The following is a 25217-nucleotide window of genomic DNA, read 5'->3' as shown; positions in this document are numbered from 1 at the left end:
CCAAGGATTACGTCGAAAGAGGAGGTTATTAAATTTTGGTGAATTTCTTTCATTTTGGCCGGGCTTTTCATGCGGTTGAAATTTTAGCAATAGACCAAAATTTCAGTCACATTTTGTCTGTGAAGCGAAGAAGTTTTTGAGAATTCTGGAATACTTACATTATTAATTCCTGTTTCTATTCCTTCGTCAAAGGGCGTCGTTATTTCCGAAAATTCGGCCTTGTAAAATTGTGTTCGGCTTCCCGGATTAGTTGGAGTCGGCGGGTACGTTCACTTGTCAAAAATTTCCCATAAGAGTCCAGGTCGGCCAGCGCTTCCTTAGGTTTCATTCCATATTCCTGATGCACTTCGATGAAGATTCGTAGGAGGTGGTCAGGTGTTGTTGGAAGGCCTTCTGATGCTAATAGCATTTTTATACTAGTTGGTGTCATACCCTCGATGCATACTGTAGGTTGTTGATTTTTCATGTATGACAAATACAGACGGACGACGTGCATTATTTTCGGGTCACGAAGCCTTGCTTTTAAGAAGCGTTCGTCGCCATTTGCAGATTGTGAAGTAAGACGTACAATTGGAGGACGCATTGGATCAATTTCGAATTGGCTGTCTGTATTCATGTCCTGTGATATTGCAGACGTATTTATGTTCTGTGATATTGAAGATGTGTTCATATAGTTAGTGGATGGTGCAGCTTCGATGTCATTACTTCCTAAGACCGGAGTAGTGTTGTTTTGAATACTTCTTGTTCCTTTGTAAGGGTTGATTGTTTCACCTTTTTGAAAATTTATGAATTTTGAGGCAATATCTGCACCTGGATTCCCGGAGAATTGAACCCGTGCAACTGCTAGTAAGTCTTTGTCGAAGAGTAAGGTATATTGTAATGACACATTATTGTTATTGTTGTGGCAGGTATTGTTACTATTAGTGTTCAAGTTGCTGTTGTAGTGCACATTATTGTCGTTGTTGTTGTTGTTGTTGTTATTGTTGTTGTTGTTGTTGCTGCTGCTGCTGCTGTTGTTGTTGTTGCTGCTGTTGTTGTTGTTGTCGTGTTTGCTGTTGTTGGTGTAGTTGTTGTTTTTACTGCGTATACTGTAATTTGTATTATTTTGCTGTTTCCGCTTCCGATGTTTTCGTCTGAGGTTTGCTTTTTCTGCTTGTTTTTCTTGCAGTCGTCGAGTGCGCTGTTTTTTGTCATACTCGCTCCAGTCGCATTTCCATATTTTTTTGCTGCCGATGAAGCGCCAGCCTGACGTGACTTCCGAGTCAGCTTTTTCTTCCGGTGAAGGTTTAGCATACTGGGCACTGATTCCCATTTCTTCAGCAATACATGGATGAGCTTGAGGGACTTGCTCTTTCTTCATTATTGCTTCATTGCACAGTGCTTTGATGTCGTCCAAAAATTCCTTCGATGATAAGCTGCATGGTGAGTCGATACTTTTTATTTCATTAATATTTGTTTGCACGCCGTCAATTTTGTTTTCGAAAAAAGTAAACACTTTTTCAAGGTTTACTTCTGTCTTAGTGGACAGTTGCTTGTTGGCGGTTTTTATGTCAGCTAAAAAGGTTTCGTCGCGTTCATTCAAAAGTGATGAAATGCGATTTATGACTTTACTGGCCGCGTTGCATGTATTAATGTTTTTATGTCCGTTTCTAGCTTCAGCAAAAGAGATATATAACTATGCGACTTAGGTTCGGCAAGTCCATGGCCATGGAATGTACTCACTGTGTTGATGGTGCTTGCTAAATTTCTACTGGTCACAGAGGCGATATCGATTGGCGGTGGTTGTGGAATTAAATTGACAGTGCTTGTAGCGGGCTGTGCTGGAGCGTTGGTATGATCATATGTAGGGTTGGTAGATATGGAAGTGATGCTTGGCGGTGACAATAAGACGGTTTTAGCGCTGCAGGTAGCGATAGGTGCTGGATGTACTATTGTAGCAGCGAATGATGGCGACGGTAGATCAGTATTGATGTTTTCAATATTCATAGCAGTAGCTGGTGGCATTGGTGTTATTGTCGAAGTAGCAGTTTCATCAGTGGAGAAAGTTATCAGATTAGCCGAATGATTGTTTATATTCGGATCTGAAACGAGTGGAGTTATAGTATTTGAAGTAGAAAGGTTTGAAATTGGAACGTCGGCTCTCGGAATTTTTTCAGGTTGCGATAACGATGGTCTGCTGATACTGCTAGTTCGAGGTCGTTTATTTGTATCTTCCATTATAGATTCAAAAAGATTGGTTAGGTTAAGCTGTAGGTCATCCAAGCGTTCGAGAAAAGGAGTGCTATCGTTGACATAACGTTCGGCTGGGTCACGTGAAACAGATCGATGTATACAGCTTGATCTGGAACAAACATTGGAGTATGAGCGGCAAAACGATTGCAATGTATCCGTCAAGGCTTCGATCATTTTCAAGGCAGAGGTAGTACGATGGAGAATCAATTGTATAGTTTCATCGGACAACTCGTTGCGATTGGAAACTTCCCGGCACGGTGTGCATAACCAAAAAATTCCAGCACATTCTCGAATGGATTTAGCTAGCGAGTTGTTTAAATTGACGCACTTGCCGTGGAAACTTTTAAAGCAGAAACGGCAAACTATTTTGGTACCTCGGGTACTAGAAGAACCAAAACAAACGACGGCATTACATTTGTTCTTCACCATTGTGTTGGTTGCGACGTACGGTATATATATATATATATATATATATATATATATATATATATATATATATATATATATATATATATATATATATATATATATATATATATATATATATATATATATATATATATATATATATATATATGTATATATATATATACATATTAAAACGAAAGTTATGTATTAGGGGAATATAGTATAAAGCATCCCATCTTAGTAAAAGCCCCCTTTTTCAAATAAACTTCTTTTTTCAAACATTCAAACATACTTCTTGCACTAACATTATATTTCCGCAGGATCTTTCGGCTTTGCATTTTCGCAAATCTATCAATACCATGAATCAATATGTTTCTCAACATTAATTATACTGTGTACTCACATTTTCGAAGAAATCAACGATAAGTTTAGAGATTTAACTTTATTTTTGCTACAGGAAGGTCGTATCTAAACCTTTCCCTAATAATTTTGGTTATGTTATATACGTGGAGGTGTTTAAACAATACTTTTTTAGCTGTGCAACAGCCCTTATTTTATCATAGATCAAGATCAGGGCGAAATCTTATCATAAAGATCTTACAAAAACCATATTTCATTATACCTAATAATTTATCAGTAAAGTTATCGCGGTGCTCACGGGTGCCTATTTTAACATATTGCATCAGTCAGTAAAAACTGTACCACCGAGCAAGTTAATTGATTATGTACACAAGCGACGCGATCGCATTGCATTATCGTATATCCGTAGCAATGAAAATATGTATATTGATTATAGGTGGTAGTTAGTCAACCCAAGAATGTCCAGTATGGATTATTCAGGGCAGCCTTACATAAATACGCCGGAAAAGAACATTTCGCAGTTAAGAGTTAGCAGTGAATTCCAGATATGTGTAAAATTGGAATATATGTATAGCTTTTGGTTATATTTTGAGTATAAAAGGGATGTTTATTGAATTTTTCGAGGGTTCTTAATTCAACTGTTATGAGTAATGCTTCATGGGCGACCGGGTAACACCGTAATTAAACTTGGACACCATTACTTGTGCTAAAGCAGTAATTAAGGCAAAAAGCAGTATTTAGCGTAGTAGTTAGGTCAGGCACAAAATTTATGTGCTTAAGGGAAAGTGTTATGTAGTGGAAAATGCAAAAAATAGAAGTTAACCGGTGGAAATGATTAACGTAGAAGTTAGGTCAAGCAGAGAAGTTAGTGCATTGTATTTTAAAAGGAATAAAAATAAAGTGCGATTTGTCGATTCAACTTTGAAAAAAAGTAATAATAGTTAAAATTCGTTGCATTGAAAGAAATACCCCTCTCGCCGCTCGGGTGCGTACATGTGTGGGTGACAGCGGAAAAAAAACATTTGAAAAAAATATACGGAACGCTATTCGAGAGGAGTTATTGCACCGCGAGTGAGTTTAAAATGAAGAAAATTATAATCAGGTGAGTCTGCATTTTAATTTTTTATATATAGAGTGGACAAATAAACGCACGACAAGGCAAGTTTATGAACTCAGCAGTGTGTATATTGTCGGCACCAGTGATATCCGCGGGCATGTTGAAAATTAGAGTTTCTATTTCTTCACTTCGGTCAGGTTGGCGGGCACTAGAGTGAAAAAGTTAGGATTTATTACGCACGCAGATTTATTACGCAGCAGATACAACCACGTACACATATCTACAATAATATCATTGGATAGTTTTTGCACTTGACGCGTGCGCAAATGAAATGAAATAAAAACAGACATATATCTGCCTCTTATATTCGACAACCGCTTATGCTTCGGCAGTGATTGTTGGTTCATATTTTGCAACCAACTATAACATAAGAAAAATATCGGAACAACTAGTTTTGCATTTTAAATTCAAAGTATCGTAAATGGAACAAATAAACGAAGAACGTTTTCTCGTACTAATCAAATATATTGAAACCCATTAACGATGACGACATGTCATCCACGATTCAAAGTATCAACCTATGCACATATCCGGAATAGTGACAAAAAGCACAAACAATGCATTTTAAGCCACGCGCATAACAGCGGTATGATGATACATACAGTGTAAATAATAATAATAATAATAATAATAATAATAAAGGGTAGTAACTTCGCGCGATAATAATAATAATAGGAAATTTGAAACTGTGTTGGCCATGGTCAAGATATTGCGGCCTACGATGATTTGTATATGTTTAGAGCTTATCAAATTTGCTATGATTAACAAGTATTTCGAGATTCCAATCAAAATATTAAACTAAAATAGATTGCATGAGTTGTAGCGAAATAATAAATTACATTTACATGTCAGTTTGGTATTTTATGCTGATTAGGGTTGCTCACGATGCTAGCATTTATGTGTATGATATATCACACGGTGGAATAATTTCGTTAAAAAAAAAAAGATTTCTTAAAGTGGTTTTGCGTTTCCCATAATCTTCAACACATAATATGATGGAACTGATGTTATCAGTTCATTTGATTCAAATTTCAAAACCCCCGTGGTATAATGGGTGTGGTAATAATAAAGGTACAGAGCAAAAATGCAAATCCGGGCGAAAGTTGCTCGTGCAGGGCTTCTTATATTACAATGTGTTATACAATGACCAGCAGTTTCAAACAAGATCGTAGTTAATCACTGTTAAATAATGATAGGTAGTCGACGGAAATTAATCTCATACTGGTGGGGGGGGGGGGGGGGGGTGGGGGGGGGGGGTTCAGTTAATGAACTGGAACCATTTTTATGTCAAATAAGCAAATCCCGCAAGGTGCGAATGAAAAACCTTTAGCAAATGTGATACTTACGAAATTAAAAGGAAATGCCGCAACTTTTTTTAATTGAATAAGAGCCAACACAATAAAATTTGTGTTCCAAAATTTGAGAGATCAATTTGCAACAAAAGTTACAGTAGAAGAGATTCTTATCAGGATCGAAACTCTCGAACAAAAATATGGAGAATCTTTTGAAGAGTACGCTGAAAGAGCGCTACAAATAATGGAATTTATTGACACTCAACAAGAGAATCAAGGCACGGAGGAAGTACAAAAATCCTTCGCAGAAAGAGCATGAACGATTCATTTTATAGCAGGATTATCGAATAAAAACTTAAAGCAAATAGCAAAAAATCACAGGCACCTTAAGTTTCAAGAATTAATAAGATTTCTAGAAAAGGAGGCGAAAATCAGCTATATATTAACAAATATTGAAAATCGGCTGCTATCCTACCTAAAATTGATAAACCAAAACTCTGTCCAAACAACAAATATAAATGTTATCCAGAGGGACAAATTGAAAATTCCCATAAATACCACCGGAATTTACACAACGAATTTTATCGTAACGACAGGTGCTTGATCAAAGATAGCAATTTTGATAGTAAACACTTAAAATATAATTCAAAACAACTGTGGGTAAACTGCATGACATACAGCAATAGAAACATATTGCGAAGATATGATCATAATATCGGAATCAAATCACAGGCACCTTAAGTTTCAAGAATTATTAAGATTTCTAGAAAAGGAGGCGAAAATCAGCTATATATTAACAAATATTGAAAATCGGCTGCTATCCTACCTAAAATTGATAAACCAAAACTCTGTCCAAACAACAAATATAAATGTTATCCAGAGGGACAAATTGAAAATTCCCATAAATACCACCGGAATTTACACAACGAATTTTATCGTAACGACAGGTGCTTGATCAAAGATAGCAATTTTGATAGTAAACACTTAAAATATAATTCAGAACAACTGTGGGTAAACTGCATGACATACAGCAATAGAAACATATTGCGAAGATATGATCATAATATCGGAACCAGAAATGTGCCTGATCGAAGGAGATATGGAGCATCTAGATGTTCGAACGCAAATAATTTCAAGGAAAAACGTCCAGAAGGGATATGGGTTAAACTACATAACACAAAAGACTACGAATTTATGATGTTATTGAGATCGGCAACCAGACCAGATAACGAAATGAGTTTCCTAGTAGACATAGGAGCAAGTGGCAACATGATAAGTAGACGAAACGCAGAGTACATGGGAGCATATACAATTAATGGAAACGAAGTCATAGAATATTCTGGGGTAACAGGTACTGTTAGAAAAACATTAGGTACCGTAGAACTAAATTTTATCATCGCAGAAAGAATTTTCCAAACGAAGTTCGACGTAGTGGAAAATTTGACTCTAGGTGGTATTTTGTGAATGAGATTTATGAATAAGTATGTTCTTAGTATGCAGAATGACCGAAGGTGGATACACCCAAACCTCCATTTACGTACTTTATATATGTATATTTGTATACTTATAAGTACGCATGTGAGCAAGTATACGTATTTCTTAATACATATAAATATTGGTGAAGTAAAAGAGATCATTTATATGTATAAATATATATACATATATGCAGACGGGTGAATGTTTAAGCATACATACATACATATATAAGGTTCGTAAATGGAGGTTTAGGTGTATGCTGACGGAAAATACCTCACATTCGAACCAAAAACAGAATCGTATGAAACTCATCAGAAACAGGAAAACCGAGTCTCAAAATACGAGGCAGGCAACAATGTCAAGGTACAGGAAATATACCAAGCGGATGACCAAACCAAGCTTAGTTCACAGGGTAGGCAGTGTACAGAAACGACAAAAAATTACACGGGGCAATTGCAAGAAAGTATACAACTACATGAATTGTTGAAAATAAATTGTACTAAAAACAATCAATTGTTAGTGAGAATTGCTTCAGTAAATAGACCGAATGAAAAAATTAAATATATGCTCGATACTGGAGCCTTTTATAACGCGATGAGATGGGATACTGTTGCGAAAATAGGAGCAGATGAAATAAACTATAAAGATAATTTATACATTGCAGGCTTTGATGAAACTCAATCACAGACTATTGGATTAGTGAAAATCACGTTGATTATTGGAAAAACTCAATACAGAGTTAGGTTTTACATAGTAAAAGATATATACATTTATGTCACTCAGAATTTCGAATACATATGCTTAAGGGTACCAAACGAGTACATTAAAACAGAATATATTCCAATATCGGAAAAAGAAAATTTCAACAGAGCTGAGAATTATGGAACGCGTGCTGCAAATAAAGATGAGGTTAACATTGAAATATCAAACCGCATGAATAATGAAACAAACAAAGTAGTTTGTGATAATAAATAGAAACCAAAATAATTGTCAAAAAGCGCAGCTAAATTCGACAACAATTGTTACATAAGTAAATCAACAAGTAGTGAGAGTTCTATTAAGAAAAATATTAAAAATTAAGTGGAGAATGACAAAAATGAATTAATCATCGTAAATACAGAAGTCTTCGAGCGCGGTATATCAAAGCATGATAAACATGAAACAAACCAAAAAGTTAATAAAAATGAAAACATTAATGTTGTGCCTCAGAACAACAATGAAATATACAACAACGACGATCGTTCAGATAGTATGCTTCCCTTTTGTGGAACTAACATAACTAATGAAAAAGAACAAGATTTGTTAGATAGATATTGCGACGAGGAAGATATATATTTACTTGATTTAGAATCAAATCAAGACCTGAGTTTAACGGAAAATAAAAATACAGGTACAGAAAAAGTGAAACTGTTGAAAAAAAAATAGGGAAAATAAAAGATACGGTCAAACAACTGGTCAGAACCGGACGGATAAAGTACTGGAAACATTGAATACAGATCACTTGAAAAGAGAAAACTTTGTAGGCATAGAGAGAATTATGGCAACGTATAGCGATGTCTTCTATTTGAAGGGGGATAAATTAACTATCACCGATGCAGCGGTACATGAAATTGAAACTACTTCAAACGTGCCTATCAATAAACGGCAATACAGATTTCCAGAAGCCACCAAAAATACATATTAATGAAGAAATTGAAGAAATGCGTAGGCGAGGTATCATAAGGCCTAGTAAGAGTCCGTGTGATGCACCAGTCTTATGTGTTCCTAAGAAGGACGATGAATTTGGCAACAAGAAATACAGAATTGTGGTTGACTTTAGGGCTCTAAATTTAGTAACAAAGCCATTTGTATACCCAATTCCACTAATCGACGAGATTTTAGATAATCTCGGAAACGATAAAGACGAAACAGGCAGGTTTATTTTATTTAAAAATAAACAAAAGACAGAATGGAATCCGCACATGGACGGATTAGAAATCATCGATTTTGGATGGGACGAAAAAGAAGATTTAGGAACATCTTATTTCGACGAATATGAAATATGCATAAATAGCAATGATATCAAATTTGATCTGCTGAAATTTTCAAAACATAAAACTAAAGAAAGCGATTTTGATGGTACTTTTATAATAGTAAACAGTAGATCAGCATACAAAGAATTAGCCGAACTGGTAGATTTACCACACGGTTTAAAAGACTATTTGAATGGAAGAATATTCGCGATTCCTGAACATAAAATATGGGGATTAGTTTTAAATGGCTCAAGTAAATCACAAAAATCAGCCGACACAAAAATTCTATTAGATGGGTTATTAGATGGTTTCAGTAATTGTCCCGAAGACATGAGAGGGGCGAAAAACATTCAGATAATTTCCTACCGAAATATGCAGAAAATTCCCGAATCAAATGTACTGATGTTCATCGCACCGGAAAAAGACAGAATGTGGGTGCCGGAAAAAGATAGCGAAACTTTATTGAAAGAATTCCACGATGCTCCTCTAGGTGGACATGTTGGAGGAAAACGGATGGCAGAGCGTATGAGTCTACTATTCCAATGGACTAATATGCGCAAAGATATCGAAAATTATGTAAGACAATGTGATTCTTGTCAGAAGAATAAAATTGGCCGTTTAAACAAAATTCCAGTGAAAATTACTACGACATCATTGGAACCTTTCGAGAAGCTGTACATGGATATAGTAGTACTCCCAGAGTCTGACTGGGGTAACAAATACGGCCTTGTTATGCAGGACGATCTGACTAGGTATTTATTTGTAGCACCAATCAAGAGAGTTCCACGGTTGCTCAAACTTTTGTAAATAACTATATATGTAGATTTGGGACACCCACTGAATTAGTAACGGATAATGGATCCAATTCTGTTAATTCATTAATGAAAAATATCTGTAAGATTTTAAAAATTAAGAAAATTACTTTAATGTAAATCCGGACAAAAGTTATTTAAAGTTGTACGACTAGTGAAACGAACAAAATATTAAAGAAATCGGGGTTAAAAGTATCAAAGGAGAAATAATCTGTTTGGAAAAATTAGGATACGTAAAACAATATACAGGTATTTAGAAAAGAATGGGAAAACTCAAAGCTGCATTATGGCTATGATATGTTACAAAAACAAAGAAAAAACATTATAAAAAAAACTAGATTAAAACAAAATAAAACAAAATCAATGTTGTCAAGATGTTAACTGAGTTTGCAATATAGAAAACCAAATGGGAACTAAAAATCAACACGGATGGATCTATAGATTACGAAAGAAGAAATTACTAACATATATATCGGATTTATTCACAATTTGTGTTCAAATTAATCTAAAAGACAAATCTAAGTATGTTTTCAGATCAATATAGACCACCGAAAACACACCTCAGTAAGTAAGGGGGAATAGTTGCGGCATTCGACCTGAATGAAAAGCAAAACCCAAACAGAAAGAAGGAAGATAGCAATTACAAGAGGCAAATGAAGGAAAAACAAGTCGATGGACAGAGATAAGCAATATGTAAACAGCATTCATGGTAAGATGAGCGGAAATATCGCATGGAAGCGAGTTGCAGAACCATTGAAAAAAAAAGTATAATAATTTGAGTAGAAACAAAAGATTTACAGAAAACGGACACCTGCAACAATCTTCCCATGCCACAACTCTAACGAAACGTTCTACTTTTACAGGTTAAAGGAAAGCTAATAGTATGTTGATTGCCAAAGATAGATTAGATTGATAGAAAGAGTGTACAAAAATAAAATGCAATAATAAAAAAAAACACGATCCTACAATTGTTTACGAAAATTTATTTGTATATGCACGCGGTGGAAACAATACATTATAGAAAGGATAACAATTGAGTATTAGATACAAGTTACAGCTATGCAAGTTTATTAGGAGATTATTTGTAGAAGAAATCGGAGCCCTGGCCAACGTGTGCATCCAATGTATTCATCGTGGTCGTGCCAGAAGGAAGGATGTCGGTAGCAGAGCAAAGCTACCTAAGAGAACGAGAGGGTGTGGTCGAATGCGATGGCAAGTCGAAGACAAAGGGGACCGTGGACCCATCAAGGTGTCGGAAATATGAACTCAAGAGCTAGTAAATCGGAAGAAGGTGCAGATTCGGTATTGGGGACCACAGCAACGAATTGAAGTAAAACGCAGTCAACACAGTTAAAGACAATGCGCGGGTGCACCACAACAGTCCACAGTGCTATCCCGTGTTTTACACGAAATAAGACAAGAAGGAAGTGAACGCAGTCGGCAGCGTTGAGAATGATCTGCGCGGGGGTGCCACAACCATACAAGGTGCTACCCCGTGGTTTTTGCTCAGTGGGCATCGTCAAAGCTCAACTGAGTACCATGAACAAGCGTAGAAAAATTCAGTGATCATTGTTAAATCCAACACGAGAAAGCAACCACGAAACCAGACGAACCATTTTTGAAGATACGTTAGGATCCTCAACGCATCGTGCAGGATAATGCAGAAGTTTCTATGACACCTAAAACTCAAACGCAACGACGATTAATTATTAAACTATGGTCAACAAACCGGAGGATACTAACCGAGATGTTTGATAATGAAAACCCAGGCGAGAAGAACGAGCTATTATGGAGGAAACGACACTGCACCCAGAGTCCGAGACTAGCAACCGTTCGATCACCACACAGATAAGGTACAGACAAAAGCGACTACAAGGCGGCACTGGGACTGGAATAGAAGCACACGCTACGGCATTGTAAGGTTAGGGAAGCTAACTTCATATAATATTTAAATGGAAGAATGTAATATGTAATAAATGAACATGTAAACAGTTAAGAAAAGAAACGAAAAATTTTAAAGCTTTTGTAACGGCAATCTTAGGGCTAAAAGTTTCACATTCCGACAACACAACCTTTTAAATTTACTACCCGCGCGATCAACTTGATGCTATCATCAAGCTCAGTAAGTAATGGGGCATGCAACAGCTCTTATTTTATCATAGATCAAGATCAGGGCGAAATCTTATCATAAAGATCTTACAAAAACCATATTTCATTATACCTAATAATTTATCAGTAAAGTTATCGCGGTGCTCACGGGTGCCTATTTTAACATATTGCATCAGTCAGTAAAAACTGTACCACCGAGCAAGTTAATTGATTATGTACACAAGCGACGCGATCGCATTGCATTCACGTATATCCGTAGCAATGAAAATATGTATATTGATTATAGGTGGTAGTTAGTCAACCCAAGAATGTCCAGTATGGATTATTTAGGGCAGCCTTACATCAATACGTCGGAAAAGAACATTTCGCAGTTAAGAGTTAGCAGTGAATTCCAGATAATTGTAAAACTGGAATATATGTATAGCTTTTGGTTAGGTAGTTATATTTTGAGTATAAAAGGGATGTTTATTGAATTTATCGAGGGTTCTTAATTTAACTGTTAAGAGTAATGCTCCATGGGCGACCGGGTAACACCGTAATCAAACTTGGACACCATTACTCGTGCTAAAGCAGTAATTAAAGCAAAAAGTAGTATTTAGCGTAGAAGTTAGGTCAGGCACAAAATTTATGTGCTTGAGGGAAAGTGTTGTATGTAGTGAAAAATGCAAAAAATAGAAGTTAACCGGTGGAAATGATTAACGTAGAAGTTAGGTCAAGCAGGGAAGTTAGTGCATTGTTTTTTTAAAGGAATAAAAATAAAGTGCGGTTTGTCGATTCAACTTTGAGACTCGGGTGCGTACAGCTGTGGTGAATGTAATAGTGGGTGGAAACTGGTATCGATAGGTTTTTTTTCTCATTTTTTAACGTTCTTCGGTTTGTCCAAACAATTGAAGCAGATGATATCGGGAAACTAAATTTAGATATAGTGTGAAATGCATGCTAGATCTTCGATGATTGCCGAAAGAGTTGTGAAATGTTTGCCTGCTGGAGTGCAAAATATGTTTATCTTCTTCTTATTATTATTTTATAATAAAATACTAATAAAATCGTTTGGCATGCAACGAGCTGTTTTGTGTGGAAATTTTATTGAGCCTACTTCAATACAATGGCGAAAACCACCTGTTTTAGTTGAAAACTTCTAAGCCAGATTGAATGGCATTTTAGTTTTATTAAACGGTATATATATATATATATATATATATATATATATATATATATATATATATATATATATATATATATATATATATATATATATATATATATATATATATATATATATATATATATATATATATATATATATATATATATATATATATATATATATATATATATATATATAATTACGTTCTTGGTTCGCGGGAGCGAGTTTTAAAAAACTTATTTTATTATTATTATTAACAAAGGAACCTTCTTTGTACACTTCTGATAAAAGACTAATTGAAAACTGCCTAAGCTACCTGCCGCTAACCTAACCTGTTGGGACCAAGGGTGCTGATGATGCAGTTAATATGCCGGGTCTCTGGTTTCGTTGCTAACCGGAATAGTGCTTACGTTGTTTCCTGTCTCACGCCACGTCGTCTGTTGGCAAGTGCGTGAGATGCTTAGTTTGCATGAATTTAGTCCATAACTCTTCCGGGGGGTGAAAAAGTGGCGTCCTCGGCACTTGAGCATGGGTTTCTAGAATTTGTAATGGTTTGGGAATTATTGGGTTTATGAGTTGTCTTGTGGTGATTTTTCCAACGATCTTTTGAACGTTTGTAGGAAAGAATTATGAAGGCACTTAAGGCTATTAACAATATTGTCGTTAGAGACAATCCTCCTGATAGACTCCATGTCCAGATCTTATTATCATACTGCTTTAAATAAACATGCTGAATTTGTTTGCGGTTCAGCAGTGTTCTATTATCGATCTCGTCAATGTCATGATTGTCCAACAGTTGATGATTCATAAGTAGGTTGTGTAGAGCGCCTTGCATAACTTGTGGTTCTTCGAAGATTTCGTTTGTTGTGAATTGTTTATTCATAATTATTATGGTACAGTTTGAGAATGTTATTAGGAGATTTCCTTTTAATGGTCTGTTGTCTGGACCACAGTCGGATTTTAGCTCATTGTTTTTAGCATTCGTAATTAGAAGCTGGTTGTTTCCGATGAGTTTTGCTTCGGTACCGGATTCGGTTTTGGTTATACAGTGGCTTTGCATTCCGTTGATAATGGGATAAATGCAATTGTCTTGGAACTTTTCGATGAATGTGCTTCGTTGAACGTAGTCTTCTGGTTTGCTTGTTGTAAAAAGTTCTTTTCCATGTTTGATGAGGTGAATTGGATAGTTTTTGATAACTGTGTTGTTGTAGTTTAATGCGAAAATACGGATTATGTCCGATTCCTTTTCCTGTAGTTTTGGAATATGTAGGATGTACAAAAGTGTGTCCTTGCTAGTAGCTATTTTGGGTGTAACATAGGTAAGCGCTTCATCTGGGATGTCTACTGTGACTCCTTGGGTTTGTAGTATTTGTTTGATGGTGTTAACTTCTTTGAATGATAACATTTTACTGTTGGCTGTTGCAGTTTTCGATAATAGTATCGCGTCCTGGATGTCTAGTAGTATTTTGTTTATTGTGTCTTCGTTCAAGATCAGCGTAATTGTATCTAGTTCGGTGAGAACTAGCTGGTTGGAGTGGTAGTTTTCTGCTATGCTATTTATAGCGTTTGTTAATTGTTGAATTCTTTGACCCAGTTGCTCGTTGACCGTGTACTGCCTATTATTTTCGTCTATTAGTTTGTTCAGCGTTGTGTTGATTATCCTTAAGTCCTCTGCATCCGGGTTGCCGGCGATCCATTTCCATGTACTTCCTAGTGTGTCCCATCTCTTGAATCTGTGGTTTGTTTCTGGTCTGATCTGATAGAAGTTACTATATGTATTTCTAATCTTATGTTTTGCTATGTTTTTCAGAGTGTTGTTATCTGAGATCTTTTTGTATGCTATGTTGGTCAATGTTTGAATAGTAATTTCTAGATTTGTTAAGTTTATAGGATGTATAATTTGAGTGTTCCCTATTTGGATCCTGCATTTTCTTAGTTTCAACATCAAGATAGGCTTCTCGTTCAAGTCTGTGATTCCTAGGTTCTGACATAATGTTCCTGTTACTAAAAATTAGATAGTTATAATTTGCATCTTGGTATTGAATGAAGGGAGAGAGAAAAATTTGATACTAGGGTTTTTTTTGTTGAGCTGAAAAGAAAAGAATGCTGGTATTTTGGTTAGTGTAGGCTGCTTTCAGTGGCCGGTTTTGTAGTACGTCTCTTTATTTTCTATATATTTTTTTATTGTATCAATGGTTCCTAAAACGAGAAAGGAAAATATTAGTGGAGTTATCTCTTGTTTCTTGTCCGTTTTAGTTTGCTCTTGTTCCTTTTAACGTTTCGTTTAATTGCAATTGTTTTTTCGTTGTTACTTAAACATTTTGATTCTGTAAATCTGGGGTCAGTTTTCTTTCTAGTTATCTTTTTTATAAAAACATCATCATTTAATTTAATTTCTGGGGGGTGTTCTTTTGTGTCGTTGTATTTGGTCATGTTTATTTGACTTCTTTTTAGGTGGTTTCGGGTTTTGGAGAATATATTCTGGGCGGCTTGTGTTATGTTGCGTGGGTGTATTGTATTCGTTTGGTTGAAGATAATTTCATTAGGTTTATATGAGGTAGCTGAGTGTATGGTTTCGTTGTATAGAGCTACGACAAGTGCAATGATTTCTGGAGAATTGAGCTCGGGGAATTTATGTTTGTTTGTGTTGAACATCTCGATTATTGTGCTGTGAGTCTTTTCGACTTGGCCATTGGATTCTGATGAAGAGGCGAATTGTATTTGAATTCCGAGTTCACCTAGAAAACTTTTGATTTGGATGCTCGTAAATGAGGCTTCGTGATCACAAATTAGCAGTTTAGGTGTGCCAAAATGTAGGAAATATTGGGATAGTGCGTTTTGGATGTCTACAACGTTTCGAGTTGGGATTTCGATAAGATAGAGGTGTTTCGAGAAAGCGCATATTAGGGATAAGTAGTTGTGCTTGTCAATGCCAAAGATGTCCATATGGACCCTATGGAAAGGAGCTGTTTCTATTGGCCTGGGTGATATTTTGATGTTGTATGGTCGTCTTTCGTATTTATGTTGCGCGCAGATTATGCATGAATTTATAAATTTCCGAATTTTTTTTGTTATATTAGGGAAGAAGAAAGATCGTTTTATCTGGTTCTCCACTTCTTGTATGCCACGGTGGGCACGTTCGTGCTCTCTTTTTATAATTTGATCTTGTCTCTCTTCTACGGTCACGTCCTCTACTGTATTTTGGGTTATGACAAAGTGGGAGTTAGAGTTTGAGAAATGTTCTCTATACACGTTTTGAATCATTTGCAACATATTTTCTGGGGCTTGTATGGCTGTCTGCCTTCCGTTATGATATGTTTTCAGAGCGTCTGTAATGGTTTCATGGTTAAAAGAACCACGGCAGATAATTGTTCTTCTATAGTTTGGAAAAATTTGTTCGGTGATGTCTGAATTGAAGGTAGCTTCTCGGAATATTAATTGGTTTCTGAAGTTATTGATGGGTCTTTCGGTACAGTGGATGTAGAAGTCGTCGGACGTATCAGCGGAGTGTGAGGTGTCTGGCAAGGAACAGGGTTGGTTGTTGATTTGGGAGTCTGAGAGGCTTGAGGTTTCGTCTGTTTCGTTTGCATTGACGTCGATCTTTCGGCTTAACGCGTCGGCAACGACGTTTGTTTTACCTGTTCTGTATACTACGTCGTAGTCGTAGTTTTCTAGGTCTAATCTCCAGCGGATTATTTTCTGGTTTTTGGTCGAATTTTTTATAAAAATCCGTTATGAGAGTGAATTTGTTTCCGTATAAATACGGTTTGAATTTTTCTACGGCCCAAATTATGGCTAGCGCTTCTTTTTCTGTCGTGGAATAGTTGATTTCGTGTTTATTTAACGTACGGGATGCGAAAGCAATGGGATGGTCTTTTTGTTCGTGTATTTGGGATAATACAGCGCCCAATGCGTAATTAGACGCGTCGGTCGTCAAAATGAAGGGTTTGGTGAAGTCGGGGTATCTAATGTCGTTTTCGTTTTTAAACTGCACTACACCGGTGGAGTGCTACACCATGGCATGAATAAACGAACAAAAATGATGAAAACATAAACAGTAACCATTGACTACAATAAACGATTCCATTGCACAGAGCTACACCAAACTTTTGATGAGTGCTACACTAGTGGTATCGGTGCAGAAAAAGTGTAGCACTGGTGTAGTGCAATTGGTAAAAACGAACGGTTTCAGTGCAGCTTTCGCTACACCTGTGTAGTGCAATTTAAAAACGAAAACGACATAAGTATGGGGTCGCCTACTAGGATTTTTTTGCATTTTTCGAAAGTTTCTATGAATTGTGGGTCGTTAGCATTTAGTGTTTTTTCTTTTTTTAAGTATTGGGTCATGGGTTTTGTAAGTTTTGCGTAATCTTTTATAAATTTCCTGTAGTAGCCTAAAAGTCCTAGGAATTGTTTGATATGTTTTTCTGAAGTTGGCAATTGCCAATTTTGTATTTCTTTAATTTTTTCTATGTTGGGTTTTATACCGTCGGGAGTTATTATGTGTCCGAGAAATTCACAATTTCTTTGGAGAAATTCGCATTTGTCGAGTTGTATTTTGAGATTAGCGTTCTCCAATCTTTCCAATACGTTTTTCAGATTTTTTAAATGATCTTTTAGGTCCCTGCCGAAAACGATTACGTCGTCTAGGTATACATAACAGATTTTGCCGACTAGTTCTCCTAAGATGGCGTTCATGGCCCTTTGAAAAGTTGCCGGAGCATTTTTGAGGCCGAACGGCATCCGCAAGAATTCGTAGTGTCCGAGATCGGTACTAAATGCCGTTTTTTGTCTCGATTCATCGTCCATTTCGATTTGGTGGAATCCTGATTTTAGGTCGATAGTGGTGAAATATTGTGAATGTCCTAAATTGTCGAGTATATCTTCGATTTGTGGTATAGGGTGTTTGTCGTCTATTGTTACTTCGTTCAGTTTCCTGTAGTCTATAACTACGCGAAACTTCTTTTTGCCTGACGCATCGGTTTTTTTCGGTACAATCCATATAGGAGCGTTCCACGGTGAGTTTGAGTGTGTTATTATTCCGTTCTCGAACATTTCTTGAATTTGTTCTTTAACGGTTTCTTTATGGATGTGCGGATAGCGATAGGTTTTAGTATAGATTGGTCTGTCGTTAGTTGTTTGGATCTTATGCTTTATTTTGGTTGTCGAGGTCAGTTTTTCGTCTTCTTTTAATATGACATTATGATGATCGGTGAGTACCTGTAGTAGTTCGGTTTTCTCTAGGTTAGAAAGATGGTCGGTTCGAATTAAGGTTTTTAGGTTATCTTTAAATTCGGGTGAGTTTTCTGTTTTTTGCGAAAAAAAAATCATGTGTTTCGAAGTTGTTGACTTTGATTTGAATTTTCTTAAGTGGTAATTGTGGTTTTTTGGGACTGTTTGTTCTGACAAGAAGAGAAGTAAGTTTATTTTTTGATTGGTATAAGCCAGGTTCGACGAGTATGTTTTTGCATAGTTTTGTAGGTTTCGGGACAAACCAGTCTCCATTTCTGTTGCTTGGAAGAGTTATTATATGGTTGAAACTTTTCTTCAGTGGGTAATATTTACAATAAGGTATCATGTGACCTGCTATCGATATTGTTTCTGTTTTGTAGTCAATTACAGTATTTGTTTTAGCGAAGAATTCTGAGCCAATGATTCCGTCAAAAAAATTGTGAAAATTTGCTTCGAATAGATTTGTTTGGGGATGTCAAAACCAAGTGAGTTGACTTCTCCTTTGCGATTGATGATGTGCGTACCAGTGATATTTTTCACGCTTGTATTTTTGGTTATTTTTGTGTTGGGGATTATTCCCGGTTTAATGATATTCTTATTAGCTCCTGTATCTAAAAGCAATTTTATTTTATGTTGTGTTTCTAAATATGGGAGGTAATTCATGTTTCGGGGATGTTCTGAGTTGTTAGCCAAAAATTTACTTCATTTTCCTCCTCTTCGTCTGACTGCTCCGAGTTGTCGGAATCGGCTACCGTTTCACTATTATTAATCGCTTTCTTGTTCAAAGTGAGTCTACTCCTGATCGATGGATCTACGTCCATGGGTATAGTGGGTGGTTGTTGGTTGTAGAAAGGTTTTTTCGGTTCCGGCTTGTCGTTAGAAGTTTGTTTGTTAAAATTAGGTTTATCATTTGGGTTTTGTCTGTTGGGGATTGATTTTACGAATTTCGGCTGGTTCATATTATTCGCCGTTATTTCTTTGCTTCTAAATTTGCACAGGAAGGCGTATGCATCTTCCAGATCTTTTGGGCGCGCAGCCTGTGCATAACCAAAGTATGGTTCGCGAAGGCCGGCAATAAAGGCTGCGAGTGCGTCTTCTTCTATGAAGCTGTTAATTGCGTCCCAGTGTATGCGATATTTTTCGTTTTGTTTTGAGAGTGTTTTGATATTTTGGATGAGGTCTTTAGTCCGTTGATAGTATTTATGTACGCTTGTGTTTTCAGTCATTTTATTTTGCCATAACTGGCTCTTGTAAGTAGATAATTCTTGTCTGTCACCTATGACATTGGTTAGTATTTCCTTGATTTCTTCGAAAGATGTCGGGTTTCCGGCGAGGCATAAAATGTCTTTTGCCTTACCCTCTATTTTATTGCTAACTGCTTGTAAATATATTTGGAATACCTGTTCGTTAACGATAGGTCTAAAAATGTTGAGTGTATTCTCGGCAGTGGTTAGCCAAGAATTTAGTTGCCTACGGTTACCATCATAAGCTGGGATGGACTTAATAGGGTCGGGGATCCTGAATAGGTCCTTTTGGTTAACTGTGGATATTGGTGGAGGATAAAAAGTGTCCTGTGTGGAGCTATTGTTATCTATTTTAGTGTTCATCGTCGCTAGCATGTTCTCATATTGCGTTTGTTTAGCAGTCATCGTGTTGATTGATTGCGTCAACGCGTTCATTTGGCTAGCAAGTTGCTGCAAAAATTCGTTTTGATCTGTCATTTCAGCCTTTTCTTGTAATGTAAGGTCAAATGAAAGATCCAAATTTTTTATTGGAATGTGGGAATTTTGTTCTGAGTTCTCGCTATCGTCACTATGTTCGTCGTCGCTATTAATCAGTCGATTCGCGAACAGGACTTCTGCTAGCCTTTTACTCATGTAGTTTAAATAAGTAGAATGAAAACAGCGTCTATCTGGTAGTGCGTTGTTTTCGGAGAAAGGGAGAGAGGAAGAGAAAAAAAGTAACGCCTATCTGGTAGTGCGAGATTTTCTTAGACGGCGCCTATCTGGTAGTACGCTATCAAAAAGATTTTGGCCTATTTGCTAGTGCACAGAATCTTCTTCGCAAATAACTACTTAAATGATTAACGTATAGTTACTCACGGTGCTGTCGTGTCCTGTTCGGCTGACGTTGCTGGTTGTCCAGATGGTTACACACGGGGGGATCCTCAACTCGACGTACACACTTTCGAGACGTTGATGCTTTCGCGGAATCACTTAAGGTATAAGAGTTCACTTTATACACAAGTCCACTGTTATCGCATGTAAATCCACTTAGCCGATTCCCGGACGGCTGCGCCAATTACGTTCTTGGTTCGCGGGAGCGAGTTTTAAAACACTTATTTTATTATTATTATTATTAACAAAGGAACCTTCTTTGTACACTTCTGATAAAAGACTAATTGAAAACTGCCTAAGCTACCTGCCGCTAACCTAACCTGCAGTTAATATGCCGGGTCTCTGGTTTCGTTGCTAACCGGGATAGTGCTTACGTTGTTTCCTATCTCACGCCACGTCGTCTGTTGGCAAGTGCGTGAGATGCTTAGTTTGCATGAATTTAGTCCATAACTGTATATATATATATATATATATATATATATATATATATATATATATATATATATATATATATATATATATATATATATATATATATATATATATATATATATATATATATATATATATATATATATTTATATATATATATATATATATATATATATTGTTAAGGTGTTCGAATCGCGTTGGACCGCTGCCCGCTTCGTTTTTTTTCATAACTACGTTTGTTTCATAAGGATTCTTAATGTCAGTAGGATCGTAGTACTAGCCATGTAATGATTCTGTACACCAACAATCGACTGCGATTTCTGTACAAACAAAAAGGAAAAATTCCACAAAAGGAATGTAATGCCAAGACTTTGCTTTGCTTCATAAGGCAATATATATAAGTTTTTCTTCGCCGTAGCAATACATTTCGAATATCATATTAGTATGTCGGAATTTATTAGTTAATCTAAATACTGTTTTTATCAAGCGATTTGCTATTATAAATTACATTAAATAAAAAACATTTTGTACATGATCTCATAACTATTTCAGGTTGCCCGCTGCGGTGTCAAGCAATATAGACACCGTCGCTCCCACTTTAGTGCAGTTCAGAGTAGTCACAAACGATATGAATGTCCAGTTATAGAAATGTCATGACATTTCGAGCTCGCGACATTTTCGAAAACCGTGAACGAAAATAAATGCAGCAGCTACCTATTCAGAACGTACGTACACTACCGCAGAGCGAACGGTGTGGCTTAGACTGCTGTGAGAGAGTGCGACAAAATGAACTGTTCTCAATGTTGCTGTCGGGTGTCGTGGCTCTCACGACTGCACCTAGCTATCGTGTCATTGTGTGTTGGCTACTGTTAAACGTAGCAGCTGAGTGGATCGTTGGCAGTGTCTGTCTTGTGCTTAGCGACAGTTAAAAAAATTTCAAATTATCGCACCCCTGGTCGTAGCAGATTATTCGTCTATCTATTTCGAATGTTAGATGATGAATGATGCACAGTAGAGAAGGCAGCACGTGATTATAAATATGCCCTCCTTCCCAGTGCTTGAGCGAAAGAATAGGTATAGAGCGAAAACACTAGTGTTTGTTGTCTGATGAACAGAGAAGATATATGACGTTGGACGTAAGGCGCCCAGGTTCTAGATCATGTTCATTGTACGCTTACCAAACCCAGTCGTGTGGAAGAGCCGTGTCTATCACAGCTCAGGGTGGCGAAATTGTAACGCACCGATCCACGGCGGGATGTTAAACTCGTCATCGGCGACATGAATGCACAGGTAGGTCGGGAGGCAATGTACAGGCCTGTGATGGGACTGGAGAGTCTGCACGCGGTAACAAACGACAACGGTCCACGATGCGTTAACTTTGCAGCCTCCCGAGGAATGGTAGTTCGAAGCACCTTCCTCCCCCGCAAAGATATCCACAAAGCCACCTGGAGATCACCTGATCAACATACGGAAAATCAAATCGACCACGTTCTCATCGACGGCCGATTCTTCTCCGACGTCATCAATGTCCGCACCTACCGCAGTTCCAACATTGATTCTGACCACTACCTTGTCGCGGTTTGTATGTTCTCAAAACTATCCGTGGTGTACAACACTCGTCGCACAACAACGCCGGGACTCAACCTCGAGCAGCTACGTAGCGTTCGTACTGCAGAGAAATACGCGCATTAACTGGAGCAAGTGCTACCAACGGAAGAGCAGCTTGGCGCGGCGACTTTTAAAGACGGCTGGAAGAATATAACGTCCACCATGAGTAGCACTGCTTCAACCGTACTAGGTACGAGGTTAGCGAATCGAGGAAATGACTGGTTTGACGGCGCATGTCAGCAGTTGGTCGAAGAGGAGAATGCAGCAAGTACGAGGATGCTGCAACACCGCACTAGAGCGAATGAGGTACGATACAGACGGGCACGGAACAGACAGAACACAGTTTTCCAGAGGAAACGCGCGAATAACACACGGAAATTCTATGAGAAGGTGAACCGCTCACGTAGAGGCTACACGCCACAGGCCGAAATGTGCAGAGATACCAGTGGTAACCTTCTCATGAACGAACATGAGGTGATCGACAGGTGGAAGCAGTACTATGACGAGCATCTGAATGGCGAAGCACAAGATAGAGAGAACGACACAGGAATGGATGGATGAAGTGTAGTGTTCCGTCTAAAAAAAAAGGGCGATAATCTGGATTGTTGCAATAACCGCGCAATCGCATTGCTGAACGCCGTCTACAAGGTTCTTTCCCAAATCCTTTGCTGTCGTCTATAACCAATAGCTAAAGAATTCGTAGGGCGTACTAAGCGGGATTTACTGGAGCCCGCGCTACTACGAATCACATATTCGCGATAGGACAAGTACTGCAGAAGTTTGGTGAGTACAACATACCCACGCATCACCTATTCATTGACTTCAAAGCGGCATACGACACAATCGATCGAGAACAGCTATGGTATATCATGCACGAATACGGTTTCCCGGATAAACTGACGCGATTGGTCAAAGCAACGATGGATGGAGTTATGTGATACGTCCGAGTATCTGAGACGCTTTCGAGTCCCTTTGAATCTCGGAGAGGGCTAAGGCAAGGTGATGCACTCTATTGTATCTTATTAAATATTGCCTTGGAAGGTGTGATTCAAAGAGCGAGGATCGACAAGAGTGGCACGATCTTCCGAGAGCTCGTACAACTTTTTGGTTTCGCTGACGGTATTGATATTGTAACACGTAATCTTGAAAAGATCACGGAAACGTACATCGGACTGAAAGCTGAAGCTAGGCGTATCGGACGGGCCATAAAAGCGACAAAAATAAAATACATGAGAGGAAGAGGGTCTAGAGAAGAAACACTACACCTCCCACCACAAATATTGATCGAGGTGGTTGACGAGTTTGTGTATTTTGGCTCACTGGTGACCGCCAATAATGACACCAGCAGAGATATACAGAGACGTATTTTGGCAGGGAATCGTGCGTACTTTGTACTCAGAAAAACCCTTATATCGAGAAAAGTACGCCACAAGAACCATCTATGGCGGAGTGCAGATGGAAGACGTGGAGACAACAGCTGCTAGGGGAACCACCCATCGTACGGACATCATAAGGATGTCGGACGATAGCCCAATGAAAATGGTTCTTGAATCTAATCCGACTGGTACAAGAAGAAGAGGAGCGCAGCGATCAAGTTGGATCGATCGAGTTAAGTATGATCTCAGAAGCGTCCGTGCCTTTAGTAAGCTGGCGACGAGCAGCCATGGACCGAGTTATCTGGAGACGTATTCTTGTTACAGCAAAGGACACCCCAGGCCTATAAATGTTAGGTAAGGTAAGATATGCATCGATTGCATAAGAACGCATTGTCGAGACCTGTCTCTGAGCGTATCTTTATCAAAAAACTACAACGATCAGCCCCATAGGGTTGTTCGAGCCATTGATGAGGAACAAGGCAACAAAAATGTCTAATGATCTACAATCAAACAGTTCAATCAATTGTCACGCTTTAGAATCCGCAATTGCACGAGAGTCTGCTTAGATTGATCTCGATTAGGAACCAACACCGAACAACGTTCGTCTTGATTTTTATTTGCCGACGAAATTACACTAATATCCCAAATGTCTGCAATTATATCTTTGTACATACTTGCGATTTCGATATTTAAGCTTGTGTTCAAGTTTTGTATGCAAGCAGTTATTTTTATAGCATAAAGTTTCTCTACCATGCTGTGATTTCGGTTGAAGCAATAAACTTTTTCTCATTATCAATCGAGTTCTTCTTATGTAAATTAGAAATTAATCTTTTGCACTCAAAATTTACCCTGGGATAGATGTCAATTTCTCAGGCGAAACGACATTATATGGAATTTAATCTGAGCTTGCGTGACACATGCAATACCAATTAAAGCTTCAAATCGTTTTATGGCACTTTTTGTCTTGCTGTCCAGCAACAACCTATCTCTAGCATACTACGCGTAGGACAGAAACGTTAGCTATAATTCTGCTTCTATTTATAGATTCGCGTGCTTCCAACAGCTTCGCTTTTGCATCGATTGACCAATCAGAGCGATGCTTTTCCTTTGATATATCGCTTACTCCTTCAAAACCGTCATCTATGGCAGGGAAATCCAATATGCCGGAGATTTTTAGCAGACCAAATAGGACACTGCTCGCTACTAATTAAAATTTCAATCACATAATTGAAAATACGTGGCTTGATACATTCGAATCGAATCGTAGAAATATTTCCAATCAAATGATGAAATAATATTAATAATTGATACGGAATAGACTAAGCTGTAAGTTTTTAAAACCTGACCACATTTCAACGTGTATTTTTCCTTGAGTTTCTGATTTGCACCCCTATATAGAAAATAAAGATGTGTTCCACATCAAAAATCATCTTTTCTGTGAGTTCCTCATTCATTTGGCATCTCCAATATATGTTTCCACTTAGTGC

The 25217-nt window shown here is 37.5% G+C and overlaps 1 protein-coding gene across 13 annotated transcripts in view; it reads left to right on the top strand.

Moving 5' to 3' along the window:
* Positions 1 to 25217, top strand: part of LOC131438020 (dystrophin, isoforms A/C/F/G/H) — a 1278256-nt gene that overhangs the window by 809381 nt on the left and 443658 nt on the right. The window contains exon 18 of one of the 13 annotated variants that reach the window (XR_009230869.1): positions 24775 to 25056. The exons of the other annotated variants lie outside the window; for them this stretch is intronic. The gene's annotated coding sequence lies outside the window, so the exon portion shown is untranslated. The remainder of the gene's footprint in view (positions 1 to 24774; positions 25057 to 25217) is intronic. 13 annotated transcript variants of the gene reach the window in all.

This window comes from Malaya genurostris, chromosome 3, assembly GCF_030247185.1.
Source record: "Malaya genurostris strain Urasoe2022 chromosome 3, Malgen_1.1, whole genome shotgun sequence".
NCBI classification, from domain to species: domain Eukaryota; kingdom Metazoa; phylum Arthropoda; class Insecta; order Diptera; family Culicidae; genus Malaya; species Malaya genurostris.
The sequence above is the reverse complement of the archived record's forward strand: the minus strand, read 5'-3'. Positions and strand labels throughout refer to the sequence as shown.